The 25,974-nt window shown below is 45.0% G+C and overlaps 1 protein-coding gene across 2 annotated transcripts in view; it reads right to left on the bottom strand.

The window, feature by feature from the left end:
- WNT6 (Wnt family member 6) overlaps nt 1-25,974 on the bottom strand; it is a 124,187-nt gene that overhangs the window by 40,615 nt on the left and 57,598 nt on the right. The window lies entirely within an intron of this gene.

The raw sequence follows: 25,974 nt of genomic DNA, 5'->3' as shown, positions 1-25,974 counted from the left end.
CCCGAGCTCTGATTGGTTAAAAAGCCTGTGGATCATTTTAATTGGCCGCCATCAACCTTGGTAAAAAGCCTGCGTTCCAGGACCTGCTTTGTTCAGCGCACTGAGTGCAGCGTAGCAGACGCAGTCGGGGGGTTGTGGTGGGCAAAATTAGCTGCTCAGGCCCTTCCAGAGGCTGGGCCCAGGACAGCTCTACCCACAGCACCCCCCTATTGGCGGCCCTGCACTTTTATGCACATGTGCAAATCTTGAACAGATGTGGTATATTAAGCTGGATACACATTAAATGAGATTTTTCAATGAAATGCATAATAACGATATCGTTAACATTATTTCTGTGCATATCATAAAATGTGTATGCACTATGGGCCTTATTCTAGTTTACTCTTTCTGACAAAATCCTTCTTAGATGGACAAAACCATGTGCACTGCAGGGGGGCAGATGTAAAATGTGCAGAGAGAATTAGATTTGGGTGAGTTATTTTGTTTCTGTGCAGGGTAAATACTGACTGCTTTATTTTTACACTGCAATATAGATCTAACTTTAAAGTAAAACCCCACCCAAATCTAACTCTCTCTGCACAAGTAACATCTACCCCACCTGCAGTGCACATGGTTTTGTCCATCTAAGAAGGATTTTGTCAGAAAGCGTGAACTAGAATAAGGCCCTATATGCTTAATGAAGTGTGTCCACATGGGTCGGTAATGCCCCCCCTCTGTTCTGTGTAGAAGCAGTAAAATCCTTACTACAGGTATATCATCAAGGACAGCATACCACGGAATATGTCCGTTGAAGATATTGCTTGTGCATACACACTGAATATACACAATATTGGCATAGGCATGCGCAGCTCATTACATTGGGGTATGCACCTCTGGAAAAACATTCTAGCTGTAAACCCAAGCATTCACATATTAATATAAATGCTTGACCCAATAATTTGCCTTTCTGTATGAGAGAGGGAAGGGGGTTCGGACTGGGACCAGAAAAACAACCCGGCACTCAAATTGGTACAGTGCGTGCTGAAGCCCCACATTGAAAAATGAGGGTGTGGCTTGATGGAGAAGGGGCATGGTCACATAATAGTACAAATTTACAATACACTACACAGTAGATCCAGTGGCGTAAATTCATCCCAGTTGCCCGGAGGCAAGATAAGTATTGGTGCCCCCCCACATAGCTCATTCAGGGGTAGATTTATTAAGCTCGGTGAAGTGATAAACTGTCTGGTTTTTATTACCGGCCAATCAGCTCCTACCTGTGAAGTTACAGGCTTGGTTTGAAACATGACAGGTAGGAGCTGATTGGACGGTGATAAAACCAGACAGTTTACCGTGTTTCCCCGATAATAAGTCACTGTCTTATTTTTTTTTTTCAGTCCAAAAACACCAAAGGGCTTATTTTTGGGGTAGGGCTTATTTTAGCTCCTCAGTCCTTCTTTTAGCTACATCATGCCCCTCAATCTCCTTATACTTTAAGCACAACTGCCGCTTTCCTTTCCTTCTGCATTTTTCAGCCACTCAGCCTTTCCTCCGCAGCCGCTCAGTCACTCCGCTCCCATCTGTGAACAGACGCCACTCAGTCCTTGAGGTGCGCAGTGACGTCACATGCACAATGCATCCCTGGGACCGCTGATGCGAGCAGAGGCTTCAGCGGTACCAGAGCTGCTACCGTAGCAGCAGCATCCATTTCATGCAGGCGGGTGGGGGGGCATTAGCAGAGCTGGGAGTTTAGCACAGGGACTGGGCAAAATGGGGATTAAGCTAGGGCTTATTTTCGGGGTAGGGCTTATTTTGGACCGTTGTCCAGAAATAAGGATAGGGCTTATTATTGGGGTAGGTCTTATTATCAGGGAAACAGGGTATCACTTCACCGAGCTTAATAAATTTACCCCTGAGTAAGGTGTTTGTCTCCAGTAGGGTCATTGGACACTTGCAAACATGATGTTAGGAGGGGGAGTCAGCCTCATTAGCAATATCAACTGCTTACATTTGACTGATTCAACATGAAGGGGAGGAGAGGTGCCCCCTTCGGAGCAGGAGCCCGGCGGCGGATGACTCCATTGCCTCCCAGAGTTCTGCCTCTGAGTAGATCATTATGCACACTGTGCAAGGTAAAGCTCCTTAGAGACACTGCACCAGGTAAAGCCCCTTGAACACACTGCACCAGGTAGAGCCCCTCCGACACACTGTGCCTGGTACATCCCTTTGGACACACTGTGCCTGGTAGAGCCCTTTGGCCACACTGTGTCAGCCGCACTGACAATAGCGCTGCTGCAGCATCGCCACAGCAGCGTCCGGGCTCCCTGAGAAAGGCGTCTCATGCACTTCCGCCCAGTAGCCGGGCATGTGACGTCAGGCCCGCCTGGCCGAGGCACGCCGCTTCCGCCCGGCCAGGGGACAGTGTTACTGATCGGGCCGCGTCTCCCGGAGGTTGCCAGGCAACCAGGGGACGCCGGTCGGCGCGCGCCCGGTCAGCTGTTAATAATTAAGGATAGCTGGGGCATGGTCCAGCGGCGGCAGCTGATTGGCCAGTGCATCCCTCTTAAGGGAGCTGGCCCAGCTCAGCAGCACCGGTGATATTGTTCTCTGCAGAGGGCTTTCTGAACTCTGCTGTCCCGGTCCGCCTTGCCCCAGTTGCTTTTCTAGCTGTGTTGCAGCCGTGCACCAATTCTGGTGCTGCTGCCACTGTCCAGCCGTGGTTCAGCCGTGGCCCAGCTGCCCTCTTGCTGTGGTCTTTCTCCAGTCCTGGTCCGGATCCATCTTGGTCCGCGATATCCCCATCTGGTCCTGCCAAGTCACCCCGGGCGTGCACATTACCATCTTGTGCTGCCGGGGGGTCCGGTCTGGTCACGTAAGTGCTCCAGTGGAGCCTGATTCTTTTCCTTTCATTTTTTATTTAGGGTGTTTAGTCCAGGTATGCCCTTTTAGTTAGATCCTCATTTTGGTCCAGTCCCTGATGGTCACCGTGGATTTGTCACAACATAAAACCTGGTTGCATCGAGGTTGGAGTGGGCTTAACTCGTTCCTTCGAACGCGGCGACTAAAGGAGAAGGCTAATACTCTGCAGCCTGCGGTCACCAGCCCGGGACAGCCAACAGAGTTAGTGTAGGGCTTCGCCGTGGCCGTTCTAAACAGCGGTCCTGGCTGAGGGCTCAGCCCAACACTATCATTGCTTACACCCACTCACGTTACATTATCACCGGCCAAACAGATTATATCAATCTCATTTATATAATATACCTTTTTTGTCCGTGGGTGTTAGGGTTTGTACGGAGTCCTCGTTGTGAATCCTACTTCCCCTCCGTTAGACGCCCAGGTTGCGGGTTTAACACAAATGGTGCAGCAATTGTCACTCTGGGTAACTAATCAGTTCTCGTTCTCCCCCGGTAATGACAACTGAACCGAAAATGAACATGCCCGACCGGGTTTCAGGTAATAGAAAGGAGTTTTTTAACTTTAGAGAAAGTTGTAAGTTGTACTTTCGGCTCCGAGCAAAGTCTTCTGGGTCAGAGGCCCAAAGGGTGAGTTTGGTTATCTATTGGTTGCAGGGGGACCCACAGACGTGGGCTTTTGGCTTGACCTCTGATAGTCCTGTGTTGGCCTCTGGGGATAATTTCTTTAAGTCCCTGGGTTTGCTTTATGATGACCCTGATAGAGAGGCGTCTGCAGAGTCTCACTTACAGGCATTAAAACAGGGAAAAGATCCTGTGGAAGTGTATTGCTCTGAGTTCCGCCGATGGGCGAATGACTGTGGGTGGAACGATCCAGCTCTGCATAGCCAGTTCCGGTGTGGATTGTCGGATACCATTAAAGATAGTTTGATCCAATACCCGGTGCCTGGTTCGCTAGATAGACTCATGGGGCCAAATGTAATAGGGTGAGAATTTCAGAAAGTGAGAGATTTTGGGAGAGTTTTCCGCTTTTTTTTAAAGCAGCAATCAATTACACTGCAAAACCAGGCTGATTTTGCCATGTATTTGATTGCTGCTTTAAAAAACATGGGAAAACTCTCCCAAAATCTCTCACTTTCTGAAACTCTCACCCTATTACATTTGGCCCATGGAGTTGTCTATCAAAATAGACTGCCGGCTCCGTGAACACAGAGTCGAGAGAGCTTCACTCTCTCGTCCCGTCCCATTCGTCATGGATTCCTCGGAGGATGCCGAAGAACCCATGCAATTGGGATCCATTCAGATTACTCCCGAGGAGAGATCTCGTAGGATTGGGGCTGGTCTTTGCCTGTACTGTGGCCGTAGGGGTCACCAATACCGCTCTTGTCCAAACAGGGCAGTAAAAGGTCAGGCCAAGTGAGTGAGGAGGAGATTCACTTGGGTCTGAAGCTGTTCTCCCCCCTCCCCCCCCGTAACTCCCTATTGATTCCCACTACCCTTACATATAGGTAGATTAGTTTTGATCGTTCTGCTTTTGTTGATAGTGGAGCAGCCGGCAATTTCGTGGATGCCACCTTAGCCGAGAGACTCGGCATCCCCGCCATTCCTTTAGGTCAATGTATTATCATGAGAGGTTTAGATGGTAGTTCATTGCCCAATAGGGAGATTTATTTTCGTACTCCCAACCTGCAGCTCACTGTTGGCTCTCTGCATAAAGTGAAAATTTCATTCTTTTGGTTACTTGCCCTGCTGTACCGCTGGTCTTGGGACATCCATGGTTGGTCCAACACAGCCCGCAGATTAATTGGAAGACAGGGGGCATTGTTCAGTGGAACCCCACTTGTTTTGGTTCATGTGTTAATACCTCTTTTCTTCAGGCCTCAGTATCGCTGTCTGCTGTCCCTGTGGCATACTTTGATTTTGCGGACGTTTTTTCCAAGGGTAAAGTGGATAAGCTTCCACCCCATCGTCCATATGATTGCGCTATCCAGCATATACCCGACGCCCCCTTGCCTAAGGGGAGGCTTTACTCCTTGTCTATCCCAGAGACCAAGGCCATGAATAGAGTACATTCAAGAAAGTTTACAGAAGGTGTTTATTCATCCGTCAAAATTGCCACTTAGCGCTGGATTCTTCTATGTGGCCAAGAAGGACGGGTCCCTGCATCCTTGTATTGATTTCCAGGCTTTAAATAAAATCATGGTGAAAAATGCGTACCCGATCCCTCTTATTTCTGTTCTCCATGACCAATTGAGTTCCCCCACTGTGTTTTCTAAAACTGACCTGAGAGTGATGAGGGATGAGTGGAAGATGGCATTTAGTATGCACTCTGGGCAATACGAGTATTTAGTTATGCCCTTTGGGCTGTCCAACGCCCCAGCTCTGTTTCAAGATTTTATTAACAACGTCTTACGAGACTTTCTGGGGAGTTTCGTGGTTGTCTACTTGGATGACATCCTTATTTATTCCTAGGATCTTGATTCACATAGAGCCCAAGTAAGGCAGGTTCTGCAAAAATTGCGAGAAAATTTTTATTTGCCAAACTTGAGAAGTGCGAGTTTGAGGTACCCCAGATTTCGTTCCTTGGGTATATTATTTCAGCTGAAGGCTTCAGCATGGATCCCAAGAAGCTTCAGGCGGTAGTCGATTGGGTACAGCCTACCAATCTTAAGGCAATCCAAAGGTTTCTTGGATTTGCCAACTACTATCGACGCTTCATTCATTCTTTATTCTCTATTGTAGCCCCCCTGGTTGCTCTTACCAAGAAAGGGGCGGATCCAGCTAATTGGCCTTCCCAAGCCAAGCAGGCCTTCCAAGCTCTTAAAGAAGCATTTGTTTCTGCTCCTATCCTTAGGCATCCTGACCCGGATCGTCCCTTTGTGGTGGAGGTGGATGCCTCCGATGTGGGAGCAGGAGCAGTGCTCTCGCAAAGCAACCCCAAAACCCAGATCCTTCATCCTTGCGCATATATGTCAAGGAAATTCTCTGCGGCCGAAACCAACTATGACGTAGGTGACAGAGAATTATTAGTCATCAAGTGAGCCTTCGATTAATGGAGGCATTGGCTAGAAAGTGCTAACCATCAAGTGTTGGTTTTAACCGACCACAAGAACCTGCAATATATTGAAGCAGCCAAGTGGCTAAATGCCCGGCATGCCCGCTGGGCTTTATTTTTTAAGTGCTTCAATTTTGTGATAACCTATAGACCCAGTCCTAAAAATGTTCAAGCGGATGCTCTGTCATGGTGCTTTATTCCACAGCATTCAACCCAAGAGACGGCTGCTCCCATTCTTCCTGCCTCTTGTATACAGGCCGGTCTTAGTTTTATTTGTCCCTGAGACGCTTAGGCTGAAAGTGCTTATGGACTTTCATGACAAGACTGCAGGGCATCCTGGGATCTATAAGACTTTGGACTTATTGTCCCCGAGTCGTATGGTGGCCAGGAATGTCCAGGGATGTCACAGAATTTGTTCAGTCCTGTTTGGGCCAAACATAAAGTGCCTTGGTTCAGGCCATTTGGGGAACTCATGCCTTTGTCCATCCCGTCGAGGCCTTGGTCACACATTGCCATTGACTTCGTGGTAGGTTTGCCAGTGTCAGCCGGCTGTCAAACCATTTGGGTAATTATTGACAGGTTTTCAAAAATGGCACATTTTGTAGCCCTGAAGTAGTTGCCTTCGGCCAAAGAATTGGCCTCTTTATTTTTGCGGCATGTCTTCAGGTTGCATGGGTTTCCCAATGACATTGTGTCCGACAGGTGCCCGCAATTTGTGGCACAGTTCTGGAGATCGTTCTGTGCTTCACTCAATATCAAACTGAGCCGGACAAACTGAGTGGCTAAATCAGTCTTTGAAGCAGTATCTGCGATGTTTCATTTCTAAATTGCAGAACGATTGGGTGGAGTGTCTTCCCATAGCAGAATCTGCATACAATAATGCGGTACATTCTGCTTCCAAAGTCTCACCCTTTTTCGCAGTTTATGGTTACCATCCACAGGCTAATTCTTTCTCTCAGGCTTCATCCTCAACTCCGTCTAGGGCTTTTCGTTTTAAGGCCACATGGAGAAAGATTCATGACGCCCTTGAAGAGAAGGTGTTTGCGGATAAGTTTAGATGTCATTGTCCGTTCAGGGTTGGTTATTGGGTCTGGTTATCGACCCGGAATATCAAGTTGCATTGACCATCCGCAAGGTTTGGGCCAAGGTTCATAGGTCCATACAAGATCATTAAGAGGGTTAATCCGGTTGCATTCCGTTTGCTGCTTCCCAAGTCCCTCAGGATTGCAAGCACTTTTAATGCTTCTCTGTTGAAGCCTGTCTTTGTTTCCCGCAAGTTCCCTCATAAACTCTTCAGAGGAGCTCCTTCCGTGGATGTACAGGGGCAACAGGAGTTCCTGGTTGAAAAGATTCTGGACTCCAAATTTGTCCATGGTTCCCTTCACTTTTTGGTCCTCTGGAAGGGGTCCGGGCCAGAAGAAAGGTTGTGGTTTCCTGATGGGGATGTTCATGCTCTTAGTCTTAAGAGAAAGTTCTTTCAGGAATTTCAAAACCTCTCAAACCCTCTCCTCAAGGGGGGGTTAGTCTCAGCCTCGCTGACAATAGCGCTGCTGCAGCGTTGCCTCAGCAGTGTCTGGGTGCCCTGAGAAGGACGTCCCGTGCACTTCCGCCCGGCAGTAGCCGGGCAGGTGACGTCAGGTCCGCCCGGCCGGGGCTCGTCGCTTCCGCCCGGTGGACAGTTTTACTGATCGGGCCACGTCTCCCAGAGGTTGCCAGGCAACCCGGTCAGCTGTTAATAATTAAGTATAGCTGGGGGATTGTTACGGCAGTGGCAGCTGATTGGCCAGTGCATCCCTCTTAAGGGAGTTGGCCCAGCTCAGCCCCGCTGGTGATATTGTTCTCTGCAGAGGGCTTTCTGAACTCTGATTTCCGAGTCCGCCTTGCCCCAGTTGCTTTCCTAGCTGTGTTGCAGCCGTGCACCAATTCTGGTGCTGCTGCCACTGTCCAGCCGTGGTTCAGCCGTGGCCCAGCTGCCCTCTTGCTGTGGTCGTTCTCCAGTCCTGGTCCGGATCCATCTTGGTCAGCGATATCCCCATCTGGTCCTGCCAAGTCACCCCGTGCACGTTACCATCTTGTGCTGCCGGTGGGTCCGGTCTGGTCACGGAAGTGCTCCAGTGGAGCCTGGTTCTTTTCCTTTCATTTCTGCGGGCAAGCTGCCCTTTTGTTATCATTTCTACTCAGCTCTCCAGGGTCTGGAGATACTCACATTAGTGGGTGCACACCCGTTTTGGGGTACCAATTTTTGTGATTGTACCATTTTGTGTTGGCGTGTGTTAAATTTGGTGGCACCCCGTTTATTATTTGCTCCAGTGTCTGTGATTTGGTCGCGCTCCCCGTCCTTGGCCTGGTGCCGTTAGTTAGGGTGTTTAGTCCAGGTAGGCCCTTTTAGTTAGATCCTCCTTTTGGTCCAGTCGCTGGCGGTCGCCGTGGGTTTGTCCCAACATTAAACCTGGTTGCATCGAGGTTGGAGCAGGCTTAACTCACTCCTTCGAACGCGGCGACTAAAGGAGAAGGCTGGTACTCTGCAGCCTGCGGTCACCAGCCCGGGACGGCCAACAGAGTTAGTGTAGGACTTCGCCATGGCCGTTCTAAACAGCGGCACCGGCACAGCCCAACACCATCATTGCTTACACCCACGCACATTACACACTGTGCCTGGCTTATGCTCACTGTAATGCCCATTACACACCGTCATACATTGTTATGCCCATTAGAAATTATACCACACACCATAATGCCCCATTACGCATTATGCCACATACCATAATGCCCATTACTCATTCTCAAACACTGTAATGCACATGACACATTATGCCACACACCATAATGCCTAAAGCAATGCCCCATGCGCATACTTCCCAGAAAAGTGCCACTTACACATAATTTCCAGAGTATTGCCACTTACACATAATGCCCTAAGTAGTGTTCCATACGCATAATGACCTCCATCTTTTCTAATGTGCAGCCGGCCTCCTCCACCAAAAAGTTACCTGCTCTCCTCCTGGCAGCTCATCTAATCCTCCAGTGTCCACTATGGGCCAGATTCTCTAAGCTTCAAAAGTGATAAAATGGAGAGTGATAAACAGCCAGCCAATCATCTGTCTGACATTTTCCAAACACAGTCTGTGACATGGCAGGTAGGAGCTGATTGGCTGGCTGTTTATCACTCTCTAGTTTATCTCTTTTGAAGCTTAGAGAATCTGGCCCTATGTCTGCAGCATCAGCTTTCTGCAGCAGTCGCTTCCTCCTGTCCCCTGGCTGACCACTCACTGACAGCAGCCATGGCAGGCTCCCCTTGAAGCTGCCTGTGGGGAGCAGCAACTGTGTGAGTGCTGAGTTCTTTGCCTGTTCCCCCTGCCACTACGGCGCTTTAGCTACAGGGCCTTTGGCAGCCCTCTGTCATTTAAAATGTTGCGCCACCTTGTGAGCATTGCAAATGGATGCGAGTCGCCAGAGGCCCTGTAGCTGAAGTGCCATAGTGGCATTGAGTACAGGCATGGTGTCTCCCCTCTGAAGGGTGACAACTGGGTGCAGGCAGCACAACCCACACCCTGCTAGATGGTGCCATTAATTTGAGTAAAAAAAAAAAAAAAATAGTGTGTGAGGTTAGCATTAGGGTGTGCACACTATGAACATTGGTAACTGATATAGTTCAGTGACGTCACCGGGACTCCATTGAATATGAACGTCATGGTACTTGTGTTGTTTCACGGCACCACTTACGTAGTCAGCGTAGTGTCCCTGTCAGCATCAGCGTTGTGATCCTGCAGCCAGCATAGTCAGCTTGTGTCTGCGACTGTGTGTACATTTGCGCCTATCCGGAGCTTACGTAGTTAGCGTAGTCAGTCAGCATTGTGTCACCGCTTATTACATTGTGTGGGAACCATTGACCATTTTTAACCTGCCTGACATGACAGGTGTGAATGTGTTCCTGAAACACTCCCACTATACACATCAGCCTGAAGCGTGGCGAGCGGACGCGGTATGCATCCTCCGTACCTGTTCATACCCCCACTATTCACGTCGGCGTGGAGTTGATCATATAAAAACTGTGGTGAGCGCAGCGAGCCACCGAGCCCGAAGCGTGGCGCGGGGACACTGATTTCTTTACTTGTATTCCATGTCCCCTCTCTATTCTCGCTCACACTTTATAAAATCAACTCGACGCCGAGGTGGATAGTGGGGGAATGAACAGGTCAGGAGGTTCACCATGCTTCTGGCTGACGTGGATAGTGGGGGTTTTAAATGGAGGCATTTGCCAGTATGTAACATGGAGCACTGGCAAATGCATCCATTATTGTACTTGCGCCCGCACCCCCCCATTTGTGCACGAGATGCACGCGCAATCGAACCCCTAACCATGACCATCTCCCTGAAGCGGACATGGGCAGGGTTGCCGTACCCTGCCACACGAATTACTGAGACGCACTTGCATATGAGACGCTTGTCTGTCCCAGGCAGATGGAGCGCCTCTCCACTGGCATCCGCCATGGATCTTGCACTTACCGGCGCTGTATAAGAGGCGCTCACTAGGATTGCCAGGGACACCGGGGACAGAGCTGTAGCTCACGGGGACAGTACAGTGACTACTCTGCCTGATGGAGACACTATGCTGACTACGCTGGGCTGCTATTGGCCTATGCTGACAGCGTAGCGTAAGGTGGCGCCGTGAAACGACACAAGTACCAACGTCATTAGCTATATAGTAAAAATTGCATGTCCAGCTGATGATTAATTATATTGAGTGTACACACTAGACTTTTAAAAAAAAATATTGCTTAGAAGTGCCCTTCTGAGCGACGATATCTTTTAAAAAATCATGTTAAGGGTTATGGGGCTTAAGTTTTCCCAAAAAATATATTTTGTCCTGGAGCTCCAGGGAGTTCAACTTCAAGGTAAATCATTATCGATTTCATTCATGGAGCATATTGTCTAATGTGTACCCAGCTTTATGGGGCCTACAAAATGGGCAATTTCCGGCCATTTTCTAAGTGATCTCAATAGATTGCTTAGAAAATGCCACTCTATCACTCCCTGTGTAGGGGCCATAGTTATTATAGAAGTGCAAGGCCCCGCACGGTGCTATCTCCAGGCAATCAATATCCAGCATGCTGGATAAATCTAGTTAATATCCGGTCAGGACCAGTGTTCTCACAAGAGAACACTGGCTCCGACAAATCGCTCAAATCGCTGTCACATCGCTATGTAGCGCTGTGACACTCTACATTGCTCAGAAGTGTCACTCCACGTGCAGGCCCCTTTACACATAATGACCTGATTCGCAGTTGGATGTACAGTATGTCTACTTGTTCCATGTAAAAAAACAGCCTCCATTTAATTTGTGGCACAAAACCTGTATTGAGCGTATTTTATATTTGCGGCCCATTAGGAAACAGAGAAGCCAGCCAACCATGCCACTTAGGGTTACATCAAATGTTGCATCTTTATAAAGGGCTGTTCTGTCCCACCACACCCAGAGGAAATCCCCAGTGGGCTTCAGTACCTGTGGACCCCAACTTTTCCTCTAAGAGGGTATGAATCATAGGGTTGACAGTAATTAGATCAACAGTCAATAGGGCGACCACTATTGGTTGACCTTTCGACACAAGCAATAGGTTGACATGGAAAGCTCAACATGAGTTCTTCATGTTTGTTTGGCATCTATGCCAACAGAAGTCAACATAGACACCTTATAGTGTACAGCTTCGAATGCTGTGCTTCGGCATAGTGCCTCACTACGTTCGGGGGATACGGTCATTGGATCAACAGCATGTTGGTCGACATGCATTTAGGTCGACATGAGTCTAGGTCAACAGTCAATAGGTTGACATGGGGTTTTTCACTTTTTTTTTTGAGCCGACATGTGCTGTGACAGGTGGTATTTCATGCACTAGAATCCACTAGGGAGGGAGAATATAATAGAATAAAACCGTGCCCGAAGTATGGGGAGCACAGAGAGCCATGCGAGGGGACACGGTGCTATGTTTCAGTGTCCATGTCGACTGTGTCGACATTTGGGACAAAAAAGTGAAAACCCTATGTCAACCTTTTGACTGTCGACCTAACCCATGTCGACATTTTGACCCTGTTGACCTAATCCATGTCGACCTAGACTTATGTTGACCTTCCTGTATGTCAGTCTAGACTCATGTCGACCAACATGCTGGTGACCTAATGATCCACACCAACGCTCGGCACACTATTATAATCTCACTCTATGCCCACATGGATAGTAAAGTATGAGAAACCAGGGGAGTTTTTTTAAAAAAACTCATGTCGATCTTTTTCATGTCAACATTTTCCATGTCGACCTATTGTTTGTGTCGACCCTTTGATCACGCTGACCCTTTTCATGTGTCCACCTTTTGACTGTCGACTTATCGACCGCATCCCCTCTAAGATCAGGTTCCAGAAGTGCGCGTTTTAAATTGTTACTTTACAAGATGATCAACTATTTTCTATAGAGCCTGATGTAGATGTCATCAAGCCCCGCCCCTTCCCATCAGTAATGAATTAGGACCTAAGTGTAAGAGAGACACTACTGTGAACATTGTGTATAAGGGGCAGTATTGTATGGTATAATCTGTATAAGGGGCACTAATGTGTGGTGTACTGTAACTACTGTATAACAAAAAGTACTATACTATTGTGCATCATAACCTAAATAAGGTTCAACACTACACTATGTTGGGCAACATGAAGCAGGGTCACTACTGGCAGTGTTATAGTGTTTTATATACGGTTTATTGTGGTTTGTTGTGTTATGGTGATTTGTATAATAAAGTGTGGCAGTTGTATGATGAATAGAATTTATCACCGTAAAAAGGTGATTCCATTACTGTTGGAATTGCCCATACATAGATGCTGGTGGCCCTTGTAAATTAGGCACAATTATAAATTGGAGGATGCAGAGAAGACAGATTTACCATATTCAATGCTTGATATTCACCAATGCTATCTTAACAGCTAATGTTCACACAGTTTTAAGTATATAAATACCAAATTAGTCAGAAATCAGTTCACTAACCAGAGTGCTTATGGAATGAGGAAGGAAAGCCATACAAACATGGAGAGAACATTCAAACTCCACAAGGTTATTACCCCTTTTTTGCAAATTAAAGTCCTGCTGTTTCTAGACATCAAACGTATTTGCTGTAGCACTATGCCATCCATCCAAATCTACGAGCACCATTTTTTTTAAATCTTGATAATACGGTTTGTCAGAACTGTAAGTACAGCTACAGTATGAAGGATTTTGATGATAATTTCAGTCCTGCTTCCCCTGTCAGTCACAAACCTAAATGCCCCCAGAACACACACCTTTTCTGTCTTAGCTAGCTATTTTTTTTTTTGCTCTCTGTGTCACCTTTTCTCCCAAAAAATGCAGACAAATTATCTGCTCCCTAAGGCCATTGATGATGTTGATTACACATGACAGATAAGCTGTCAGGTGCTAAAGTATTAAAGAGATCCCCAACCTGTTGTGGCTGTAAGTAACCCTGCAAGTGCTGGGATATTGCCTTACCTAATATACACTTCACTGGTGCTGCATCGACTTCTATATAAAGTAGAAATGATTGCTTCCAGATTTCTGAAATTCGGACACTACCGAACATCAGGGATCCGAACTGCAATCTGAGCGCTGTTCAGAAATTCCCTCCAAACTTAGATTGCAGAACAAGGCAAAAAGTCATCATCCCGGCTTCATATTCCCACAAGATCCAAACTCAATATACTGTAAATCCCCCTCTACCTGCCCCCATCTTCACTCCAGCATTGGAGAGAGTTGAGGGAGGTTGTGTCTCTCTGGGAAGCTGTCGTGGGGTGGCGCCGGTCGTAGTGGTGGTGTCCTTTGCAGTCCAGTCCTGTGGTACTGTGCTGTCTGCTACCGGTGATGGTGTCCTGTGTTGTCAAGTTCTGGTGTCCTGTGCTGCTGTATAAGTCCAATGCAGTGGCGCTGTGCTGTCTAGTGCTGCCATTAAGTCCAGTGGTACTGCTGTTATGTCCACGTTTTACGAAACACCACAAGTGGCCAGTGCACATCCCTAGTATAAAGGAATTTATTTCTAGTTTTTTACTTTCTTTTGTCAGGCAACAAGTTTCATGATGCTTTGTCAGGCAACAGAAAACAGCCACCACCTCCCAAAAACCCACTGAGGTCATACAGTATATGCTTATATTAATCAACAATATGCTTGGGGCATTTATTACATATTCTGGTCTGTGTTCACATAGTAGCAAAATGCAGCTGTTACAGCTTTTTTGGCTTCACATTCATGCTGTAAAACTCTCTTTACACAACATCCCAAATGTACTGGTGACAATAGAGATATATATCACACTACAACTTGCCCAGGCCAGCTACAAACCCTAGTGCTGGTTAGAGGTTTTGCGTAGGGAAACACAATGCTCGTTGTCCCAATGTTTTAGCAGAAATCAGGCCATGGTTACAGGTTTAAAGGGGGTGGAAAGATATACCAGACATCATCATACCTTATGTATCTTCGCCTCCCCATTACAGCTTTGTATATATATATATATATATATACGCCAGCCCCGGCATCACGCCATCCCTGCCAGGGGGCGCACGTGCACGAGACACTCACGTGCCCCCTGGCAATAGAGCCTGCCTCCAGTCCTAGCCGCGTCCCCCGCCGTCGCCACAGGTACCCCTCGCCGCCCCGAGTGCCCCCTAACCCTGCCCATCTCCCTGAAGCGGAGACGGGCAGGGACACGCAGCGTCCCCGCCGAGAGATCTTTCTAGTGTGTGGGCACCTTTAGACTTGTCCTCAAGCCCCATCAGCACTGGCTGTTGCATGGTGAGGAAAATGGGACCCTGTGACTGGTACATGTCATGATGGATCTGCATTTCTCCTAGCAGACATGTGTCCCTCTTATCCCCAAGAGATGGCATGATGACCCTGTAGCTGCTGCTGGGGACAGCCTGCTGCACCACACTCACCTTCATCATGTTCCAGATCCCTTATCCCCCCGCACAGGTAAGCAAGCCCAGGCCCATCTCACTGGCTGCTACTAAAAACAAAGCAGACCTCTCTTTGGCCTCAGAAGCCAGCGACCTGATCAGATTCATGGCTAAGAATGAAGTACACCTGGAGCTGCCCATAGGGAACTTGGAACAGAAAATAAGTGCACAGCGAGTGCAGGATCTGGCTGTGCCCACACTGTGTATGGGGGGCTACCTGACCAACAGACGGGCAAGGCATAGTCACGCATATTTCTAACTGTTGGGAGTGTCCCCAGCCTGAAGGAATAGACGCTGTGCACAGCGTCTATTCAGAGATACAGAGGGTGTAAAGGGGGCGTGGTCTGTCTGTGGCATCATTTGCATATGACATGCCCTCATTTGCATAGGTCATGTCTCCTTTTTGCTTCCTATGTTCAAGAAGTTGGGAGGTATGCATATGTAAATCTGTTTATGTTGAATTTTATTGGACATTTAGTGGGAGGATTTAAATAGACTCCAGGGGTGAAATTTAATAGGATGAGAGATTCAGAAAGTGAGAGATTTGGTAAAAAATCTCCAGGTTTTTTTAAAGCGGCAATCATTTACACTGCAAAACCAGTTTGATTTTGCAGTGTAAATAATTGCCGCTTTCAAAAATCTGGAGATTTCTTACCAAATCCCTCACTTTCTGAATCTCTCATCCTATTACATTTCCCCCCAGATATCTATGCTTGCAAAGGGTTAAGAGTTTCTGTTGGCAAATGATATTTAAAAAATGATATGACATGATTGCAGCAATTGTCCTGCAGGCACCAACTCCTCTCCAGAGACCACCTGTAAGAACATAATCCCACCTGCAGGGGTGACTGCCGCCAGTCACCAGTAAACTGATGATGTATTAGGGTGCAAAGATTAAGTGACAACATCTGTGTTATTGTGTGAGACACACACGATACAGCATAGTAAAAGTACTGTAATGGTAAATGACCAAACCACGGAAATACATGGAATTTATTTTTGTGTGTCTGTGTGACTTACCCAGTAGAATGTTATCAATTGTCTCTTCTGCAAAATATGTTAATTTCTGTTGTTAAACAGGTCATATAGTTCCAGATGAACCTACTTTTACTGATTGAAACAATAATAAAATAGCAATAACGTTTTATACCCCTTTCACATCGCACTTTTAAAACGGTAAATTGCCGATTTTTTTTCATTTTAAAAAGTTTAAGCCTGCACTGTGAATGCACCACAGCCGATTTACCGTTTAAAGTTAACTAGTATTTCGAACCGTGTAAAAAGCAGAGTCCTACACGGTTCCTTGCCGTTTTTTGAGCAATGTGAATGTGTACAATGTGTCTGAAACGGTATTTCAGGCAAACAACACAAGCTACAGAGCAGTGATAGGCTGTCCCCTTTAAAATGACAGGCAATGTTGACACTCTGGCTTGAAACGTGTTCGGGTTGAAACGGTTTGACTGCTATGTTGAATGAGACTTAACCGGTATTTAAAACGGTAATCTGCGGCAATGTTAATGCTCTTACCCGTTTTAATTACCGTTTTAAAATACCGGTTTTTAAAACGTGTCGGCGATGTGAAAGGGGTATTAGGGGGTATGTCACCATGCGATGCAGCAAACAATTCTAACACATGTAACCAGTGTTTTCCAAAAAAAAAAATGTCCCTGGAAACATATAGAAAATGTTGACTACTATGCACTATTTTTCCCAGCTGTTGATCAAAGTACAATGTGGGTGATTCTGGTTGACTCGCTAAGTAGCGTAACTAAGCAGCAATTTTCTGGGCGCACCCGACGTTTTCGTGGGTATGCCCAGGAAATGCCGGGCGTCCCCATGTGAATGCCCACTTGATCACCCCCCTGTGCGAACGCCTCGGTAACTACGCCAGTCGCTGAAGGCACTCCCAGCAGCAATTCACATGCGCATATGCAACCATGTACATGCAAAGAGGCTGAGCAGCGGTCCTCAGTGCGAACACGCAGGAGACCAAACCGATTTGAATCAGGCCCTTTATTCTTATCAAATGTACTTGTGTTTTACTGTGAGGGAGCAGAAGGGGCCAATGAGGAACATGCCTGGTTGCCTACTGTCCAAACTCTGCCCTTTCCTAAAAAGTATTTTTATCTGCATATCGTACAATAAGAACAGACAATACAAAAATGTTAGGAAAATGCACATTTTGTGAGGCGGAATCGGTGGTTTGATGGTCTGTTTCCGCAATTATGTTACTTTATTATGAAAAACGCTTATTTTCATGCTTATTACATTGATTTTTCTGAATGTTATTTTACTGCCTTTTGCTTCTAGTGGGGGAAGCGTTCTGATTTCTAAGCTACACCAATTTCCATCACAGGTAATCCAGCAATTAACTAACATCTTAAGCACTTTGTTAAGATGGTATTTCATGGAATTAAAGCTTTATCTAGATCAACTAGCAGCACAAACATACAAAACTGTTTGATTTAATACAAAATATTAGTTATATTTTTAAGCATATCATATAGGTTTTGTCCAATGTGGATTATAACTAATGTAGCTGCACTCTTGTTTTGAGGGGCAAAAAAATAAGTATTTTGCTAGGTGTATGAAGGTGCAGCTCTGAAAAGAAGCCAATACGTGGTGTAGTGTGCTATGCTAGATCTTTTTAACATTTCAAAAGATGTTTCACTTGCATATTTGAAAATAGAATGTTATTATTATTATTATTATTATTATTATTATTATTATTATAATTATCATCAGTTTTTTATATAGTGCAAACATATTCTGCAGGTCTTTACAGATAATATTTGGCTATTTACATCAGTCTCTGCCCCAGTGAAACCTCTGTCTGGGTCCCTCACTCTCTGTCTGCAGCAACGCAGTGCCTGAACACTAGGGGGCTCAGACGCTAATTTGTATGTGCAGCCACACCGCACACATTAAAATGAAGCCACTGCCTACCAGTATATTTTTGGATTGTGGGTGAAATCTGGAGTAGCCTGGAGGAAACCCACTCAAGCAGTTTGAGAATATATAAACTCCACACAGTTAGGGCTATGGTGGGAATTGAACCCATGACCTCAGTGCAATGACGGAGCAATGATAACTACAGTATGACACTGTCCGCGTTCTTGAGATTAACAACATCTTACCCAACCAGATATATTTATTTGTCTCATATATGATCCATATAACTATTCTACCTCTTTGTACAGGTTATGAACAAAGTTACAATATGGGTGTGGGTTGGCACTGGCAGGTTGAAGGATTTATGATATACAATTCTAGACGTACATATATTGTACCAACGTTCTTACCGCACAAAAAAAGAGAGATAAGGGCGGTGTTTGGTTGGTGGTGCTCCCAAAAAGTTCAGCAAAACAACTGAAAAAGTATTTTGTCCCAATAGTGGGACACAGGAAGAACCAAAAAGGTTTATGGGGCACGCTTGTTAAAGATGATGAATGAAAAATATTAAAATGTAACTTTTAATGAAGAACTAATACTAAAAAATCAGTACGCGTGGCAAAACATATCAATTACAATATAGATGTTGAAAAATAGTACATACAAAATTAGTGGTCACGAATGAACCTTTGGTAGCGAAAATCATTGGAGTGAGTACACTCAGTGAGAAAACACAAAGGAATCCTTTAATGGATTCAATGGTACAGGCAAATTGGCCACTCACAAATAATATATTACATTATGAACAAAGTTACCAGTTCTGTGCTTACTTTCTTTTTGCCTTCTGTCATTTTGGACTTTTGACCCTGAGCACTAACCAATAATTTCGTACAACACCTAGTAAGCTTATGCGATCCCACCTGACCCAAGGCCATGCCTACATGTTGTTGTGTTGCGAGGGGGCGGTGGTAAAAGCAGGGCCGAATTTCCCACTAGGCCCGTGAGGCATGGGCTTATGTGCAGCACCTGTTGGGGGCGGCAAGGCATCCCCCCTCACACTGGTCGAGATTCCCCCGGAAGGGGGGTCACAAATCACAAAAGGGAGGGAAATGCAGGGCCTGGTTCCCCCGCTACGCCACCTACTCATCCCTTCTGGACCTCTTTACGGCGACAGTGGTGGCTCAAGGTACAGTAACCTCCTAGAAGCAGGTGGAACACTTCCAGGTACTCCCTGGCCACTGCAGAGCCGCTAGCACAGAACAGCCGATCGGACAGCATCCCATCTACCTTGCACCCCTGGCAGGGCGAGGACATCGAATCACAGGCAGGCAATGACCGGCAGGAATGCTGGCAGCTGTGGCAGCATCTCTCTCCCACACCCCCTCCCTTTGTGTGTGTGTGGGGGGGCGGGGGGGGGGGGGCAGCAAAAAAAAAAGTGGTGCCTAGGGGAGGACAGACGCTTAAATCCGCTCCTGGGTAAAAGAATAATCACATTCAATTTAAGAGTGTGCTTTATGAGGCTACAATGGAGATTATGTAATGAGGACATAGCATTTAACATGAAAATTGTTATTAATCTATGTAAATATACAAAATGAATGCAAGATACAAGTGCTGTACATTTACTAGAAGGAATCGGTTATCACCACTACTTCCCCCACTGCATTGCGGATGGGTAGAAAGTAATTGGATAGGGTGTCCGGATGGCTGATAACCAATGTTCTGGCCTGAAACATGGCGAGCGAAGCGGTACTCTTGATTGGGAGTCCACATTACCAGGTGTCAACATTGACAACAAAACATCATGTCTCGACTTTTTGCTTGTGTCGACCTTGCCCATATCGAATTTTTGGTGTCGACCTGGACATCATCGAACTAGTATACCACACCCTTTAAATGGACAATTATAGTGGATAAATGGATACAAAAGGCTTAACTATGTCTATAAACAATAGCATATACATGGCTCCAGTTTAACACACTTTATTTTTCCCCAAACATTGAGACCGCAGGATAAACTATTGTAATCTGCAGTCTGTGAAAAAAGTATTTATTTGGGTTTTTGGAGAAGGTCATGCAACTGTAGTCAGTAATAGGTTAATGGCACTGTGCAAAAACCTGTAACAACAATGAAAATAAAAACTGGGAGTGCAGCTCATGCCAGAGATAAAGTGCTCCCAGTATATTAAAAACAATTTATTTTCAGGAGTTGATTCCCCTTTCTCTGAACTCGTCCTTTGTTCTGTATACCAACTAATAAGTAGCTGTGCGGGTAACCCTTGCAGTGCAGAGCACAATAAAATCATCATTTGTCATCTCAAACTACGAAAACTTATAATCAGAAAGTGTGTTCTAGTTTATTGGACAACATACTCAGGATACAAATAACAGACATCTTATATTATCATTTTCCCTTGAAGGGGTTGACAACTTTTTGTCAAACTGCTCCTGCCCCACTTACAGTATGTAGCAATTAGTCAGGACTCGGAGCAGGATCATAATGGCAGTTAAGAGCAAAGGAGGACTTTAAAGGGCATTTAAAATGAATTGCCCAAATCAATAGACCTTAAAGTTGAATTCAGATCTGTTTAATAGTCTATTTAAATTGGTCTGAAAGACTGAAATTGTGTTATTTATAACTAGCTAGTGTTTTAACATATAGCCTCCAAACATAACAGGCCATAAAAATTTTATATACGATAAATTGGTGGTAATCTAATAGATTTGATCCTGTAATGTCATGTGTGCTTTAAGGTTAATGGCCAACCAAACATTTAGCATTTTTTTTTAAACATTTTTTTTTAATCTGAAATAGGTTTGTTAGATAGGTTTGAATTTTCAGAATATTGGAAACAGGTCTGTATCCAAATACCAGCGGTAATTTACCACAGCTAATGTATTCGGCCAGGGCTATCCAATAAGATCCAATACGTGGCGTTTATCGGGGATTATGCTTCAGGTGACTTCAGTGGCGTAAGTTCGTTTCAGTTGCCCGGAGGCAAGATATATATTGGTGCCCCCACAAACACACACATACACAAACACACACCCCTATATAACCTTATAAAAAATATATATTTCTGTATAGATAGATAGATAGATAGATGGATAGATAGATAGATAGATAGATAGAAAAACACATCTATATTTCAGAACTCAGCCACAAAAGCAATATTGTTGGCTTTTAAATAACTGATTTAAACTTCCAGGGGGGGGGGGAGAGGTGCCCCCTTGGGAGCAGGAGCCCGGCGGCAGATGACTCCATTGCCTACCAGAGTTCTGCCTCTGGGTGACTTTGTCGGAGCTGCAATAACATATGGGACTGGGAATTTATCTTGGATTTCAATCTCAAATCCTTTTAGGGTGATAAAACCAGCCTATAATAGCACAGAGCGATAATAAGCATTGTTTAAAATCATGCTATAAGGTCGTTTTTATCATCAGAAAAAGGATTGCACCAATAGGATACCAGTTGTTATGGCTCTTTGATCCGGGAAACCAGAATTAAGAGTCTGTATGAAGAATGTTGGATGCTGGGTCTGTACAATATTGTGACAGACTTGCCAGTAAGAAGCAAATGACATTTAAAATATACAGTATGTATAGTAAAACATTATATAATAAAAACAAATTGTTAACCACTTTGAAAGAGTGAGTATAAATAATATATTTATAAGCTAAAAAATGTTGTTTTAACATTCCAGTAGTCATAGTCATATAATAACAGCTTACTACATTCTGTATGACTCAGCGAGTTAATTACATAACATTTAACATTCTAAATATCAACATGCTAATGCTGCTCCTCACCTTTTTGGGGGGATTCAAGTGTTTTGTATTCCGCCGACCACTAGCTGGCACCTGACAGAGCAAACCAAGTGTTGCTCTGTCCGGTTGCACGCAGCCACCAGTGCTGACACTACTGTTATGTCATTCCATCATTATGTTGGACTGGGAACTAGTCTATTATAAATTACTACTGTATGTGTGCTCACCTGTCACCAGGAGATGCCACTTTTTATTAACTACCATATCTAAAATAATGTTTGTATTGTGATTACTGCAGTTCATTTTTTAGGTACTTCTTCTATAGTTGTTTGTGACCTACGTAATGTTGTATTTATGGCCTCCTTCCCAATGGTTTTGCCTTTGAATAAAACTGAATGCTAAAGGTGTGTGCACACGCATAGATTTACTTTCGATTCGATTTGCTTTCGATTTCCCCAATTTCACCCCCTTTCGATTTGGCCTTTGCTTTACATTCCATTATTCGATTTCACATTTGATCTTTTTTTGCATTCGATATCGATTTCGATGTGCATTCAAGGCACAGTGTACACATTCGATTCACTGAATCGAATTCGATATTTCCTTGCCTTGCCTGCACATTCTATTTTTCTTTTCAATATAGAGAAAACGGGAACAGACTTCGAATCAAATGCTGATCGAAAGCGTCTCAAAAAATGTTCGATTTTGCTTCTATAAGCAAAATTGAATCGAAAACCTGTCAAAATCGCAGCGTGTGTATACCCCTTAAGATAAAGGAAACTCCATAATGGGAACGGACTGTCCTATTGCTACAGATGGCACAGCTTGTTATAACATGTATTGAATATGTGTTGGCATGGCCTGCTTCCCCCTATGATTAGCCTCTCCGGTAGTCCCATGTTTTAGGGTATGTCAAATATGCCATGCTTGTTGTATTATTGGGAAATAGGTCAGCATAATTGACTATCACATATTGGCTGCTGTAATTTACTACGGTAACCTAGAGAAAGTCCCATGTATGGGTACTAACCTAAATATAGACAGGTTGAGTATCCCTTATCCAAAATGCTCGGGACCAGAAGAATTTTGGATAACGGAATATTCTGTATTTTGGAATTATTTTTATATTTGAATGAGGTATCTTGAAGTATCTTGCATTTATGTTGTAAAAACACATCAAACACATGAAATACACACAAATATATTTTATTTGTGGATGAAACAAGGTTTTAAAACATGAAACAAAGTTTGTGTGCAATCTCAGACACTAGATTTAAATGCAAAGCAAGCATGTTCTTGCACATATTTAGTGCCTGTTACATGTTATTTCCCCAATAGTGCCAGTTACAGATGTCCCCAGTAGGTTTTTAGCAAAAAATAAAAGTAAACTTTGGAGACTGTGGTTTTCAGAATAATCTGGATAAGGGATATTTGGATAAAGGATACTCAACCTGTATTCAGTTTTATAATCACATTTCCAGTGCAAGATGGGTTCAAAGTTTCCTTATGTTATTAGTGTTGCTGTTCCAAAGCTTTTGGGCACAAAACTTTGTATTTTCTTCCCACATCCATTTCCGTCAGTTAATTTAGTTAATTGAAGTATGGCTATTTAAGGTCATTGAATTATAGTTATTTCTGTAGGTTATTACACTTCAGTAAAATTGTCATCCAAAACCATCCAGTTAAAGATACAGAACAGGCTTTCTGTATAAATGTTCTGCCCAGGGTACATCAAAGGCTGGTCTGACTGGGACCACAGCCCCTAGTATGTCTGCTCTCTGAAGTTTACTTACAATTCCATTTAGTAAAAAGCCCAGAACAGCCTCCTTATCTCAAATTTCTGCTCAGCATACACCAATGGAAGGTTCCACCGGGACCATAGCCCACTAGATTGTCTTCAGTGTTACCATTCTGTAAAGTTTTCTTTCAAATCCATCTAGTGGTAGGCCCAGAACAGGCTACTTGGCTCAAAGTTCTTACTGGTGCATTTCCCCATGTGGTTCAACCAATTCCCAATCCCTTAGTATGTCTTCTGGAATACAATGTTACCAATCTGTAATGTTTTCTTCAAAATGCATCCAATGGAAGGCTCAGACCAGGCTCCTTGGGTCACAGTTATGGCAGGCGCAATCCGCCTTGAGGTCCATCGTACTAACCAGTACGCCATCCATAACACTCACCAACCTTAAGGTGCATACACACGGATAGATTTGGCCAACGATTCAATCTAGAAACAATTTCCTCTGAACTCCTGCACAAACGATTTGGTGTCAAAGGATTGAGCAAACGATTACACATGAACAATTGATCTTTAACGATGGTGGAAGGAGAGGGAGCCATTCAATTAGCCTTACCAAATCGTTCATCCTGCATACACATGAAACGATTGGTACACATTGCTAACGATTGATCTATGATCTTTCTGCATGCAGGAAAGATCATCGACCTCTACCAACGACCGGCGGGTATGTGCAAAGTCCGATATATCGTTCATACACACGGAATGATTTGAGCGATTGGTCGTTTCAATGGGTCGGGAACGGACAGATCTTTTGCCAAATCTATCCGTGTGTACGCACCTTTAGTCTCAAATTATCTTCAAATGTGTAATACATGCTATAGTATAGATACTGAGAGCATCAAAAATCCCAATCAAATAGCGGATAAACATAAATAAACTGTTTACATAGCTTTCCCTCCCGTCATAGTAATATAATCCAAGTTTCTAAAAAAAAAAAAAGGTATATTTGTTTTCAGCAATTACTGTGATCCTGTCACAATGCCATATAATCATCCTACAAGTCAAACCTGCTAATGCTTACACTTCCCCTTTAAATTGTCCTTGGAATAATACTGTACCAAAGAGAACTCTTCTGTGTTTATTACTCATATATGAAACATAGCAGCACACAGAACGCCTGCAGCAATGTCTTCAATCCTAGATTCCATTTCTCAAATTGCAAGTGGAAGAAATTCCCCAGTAACTGCTGGCATTGTCTATGTATAAATCACACTAATGCAGTTTTCATTGGAAAAATACAAGTGGTAAGGTGTTCTAGGTTAAACAAAGAGTCGTGTGCCCTGAAGTGTAATACTGCTTACCAAAAGCTTTGTACATATTTATTTATTTTTATCAGGGGGCTGCTTATTATGCGGAATACACAATAAACAATGTGGGCGAGATGTACTAAAGGGAAAATACGGTAAAACCCCTGTTTTACCGCATTTTCCTATGTACTATTACCCGACCGCCACGTCACCACAGTGTAGGGTATCGCCACCTTTGGGTGGCGATACCCTATAGAAGCCTATGGGCTTCTTTTCGCCGCCCGACGCCTCCGCCGAAAAACCCGCCAACCCCCCTCTCCCCCTCCCTCTCTTACCTGGTCCAGGTCCTCCTGGACCCGGAAGGTAACACCTTCCTCCCCCTAGTGACGTAGCCGGACGTCCTTCCGGCTGCAGGGGGGAGGAAGAGGCGCCGGGGACAGCTTGCATAGCTGTCCCCGGCGTGAGGGATGCAGAAGGGGGCAGAGAGGTGACGGAGACCCCCCGCACACCACATTCCAGGTATCGCGGGGGCCTCCGTCACCGCATCGCGATGCCAGCCGCATATGTTAGTACATATGCGGCGGCATCGCGGCGGGGGGGCCGCGATGGGCGGCGATGTATTTTAATACATCCCGCCCTGTGTGTGCCCAGCGATGGGACGATACATCTAACCGCCCGTACACACTGCGCAATGCTGTGGATGATGGCGCAATGTACCATCTCGGGCTGCATTTAGCAGTATAAGTTCATTGTATTTTAGGCATCTGCTGTGCAGCACATGTTATGAGACAATGCAATGAATGACTACTGAGCACATGCAATTAGGTGTAAAGATGGGCAGATTGGGAATTAAATGTGGTCCTGGAAAATTTTACAAAAGTGACTTTTACATATGCAGCACAAAATCAAATGTAGGCAAAAACACCTGTGTAGAAGCCTTTTTATTTCTATATGCTTGGCAGTCTAGTGCACACCTCCCAACTTTTGTTATTCCTGAATTGCGGACCTGTCATGCTAAATGACTGGCTGGTCAGAAAAGAGGGCAGAGCTATGAGGTGAGCGGGCGTGGTCCCGGTCAGAGGGCCATGGCCTAGAGCTTTGGGAGTGTACTCAACGTACCCAGCGCTGCCCTAGAAGCTGAGCAGCCTCTGGCTCCTTCCCTGCAGTGAAAAGATGCAGTGCACATAAGGCATCTCTTGAGCAATCACCAGCTGTGATCTCTGACCCCACGCCACCCACAGGACATTGTGACCCGTGGGAGGGAAAGCAGGTCCGTGACCAATTAGTGGGATTGTCTCACTGTAATCGGGACAGTGTTGGGAGGTATGGTCTAATGG

This window comes from Crinia signifera, chromosome 7 (assembly GCF_055691185.1).
Source record: "Crinia signifera chromosome 7, ASM5569118v1, whole genome shotgun sequence".
NCBI lineage: Eukaryota > Metazoa > Chordata > Amphibia > Anura > Myobatrachidae > Crinia > Crinia signifera.
This window is presented reverse-complemented; position numbering and strand designations above follow the sequence as displayed.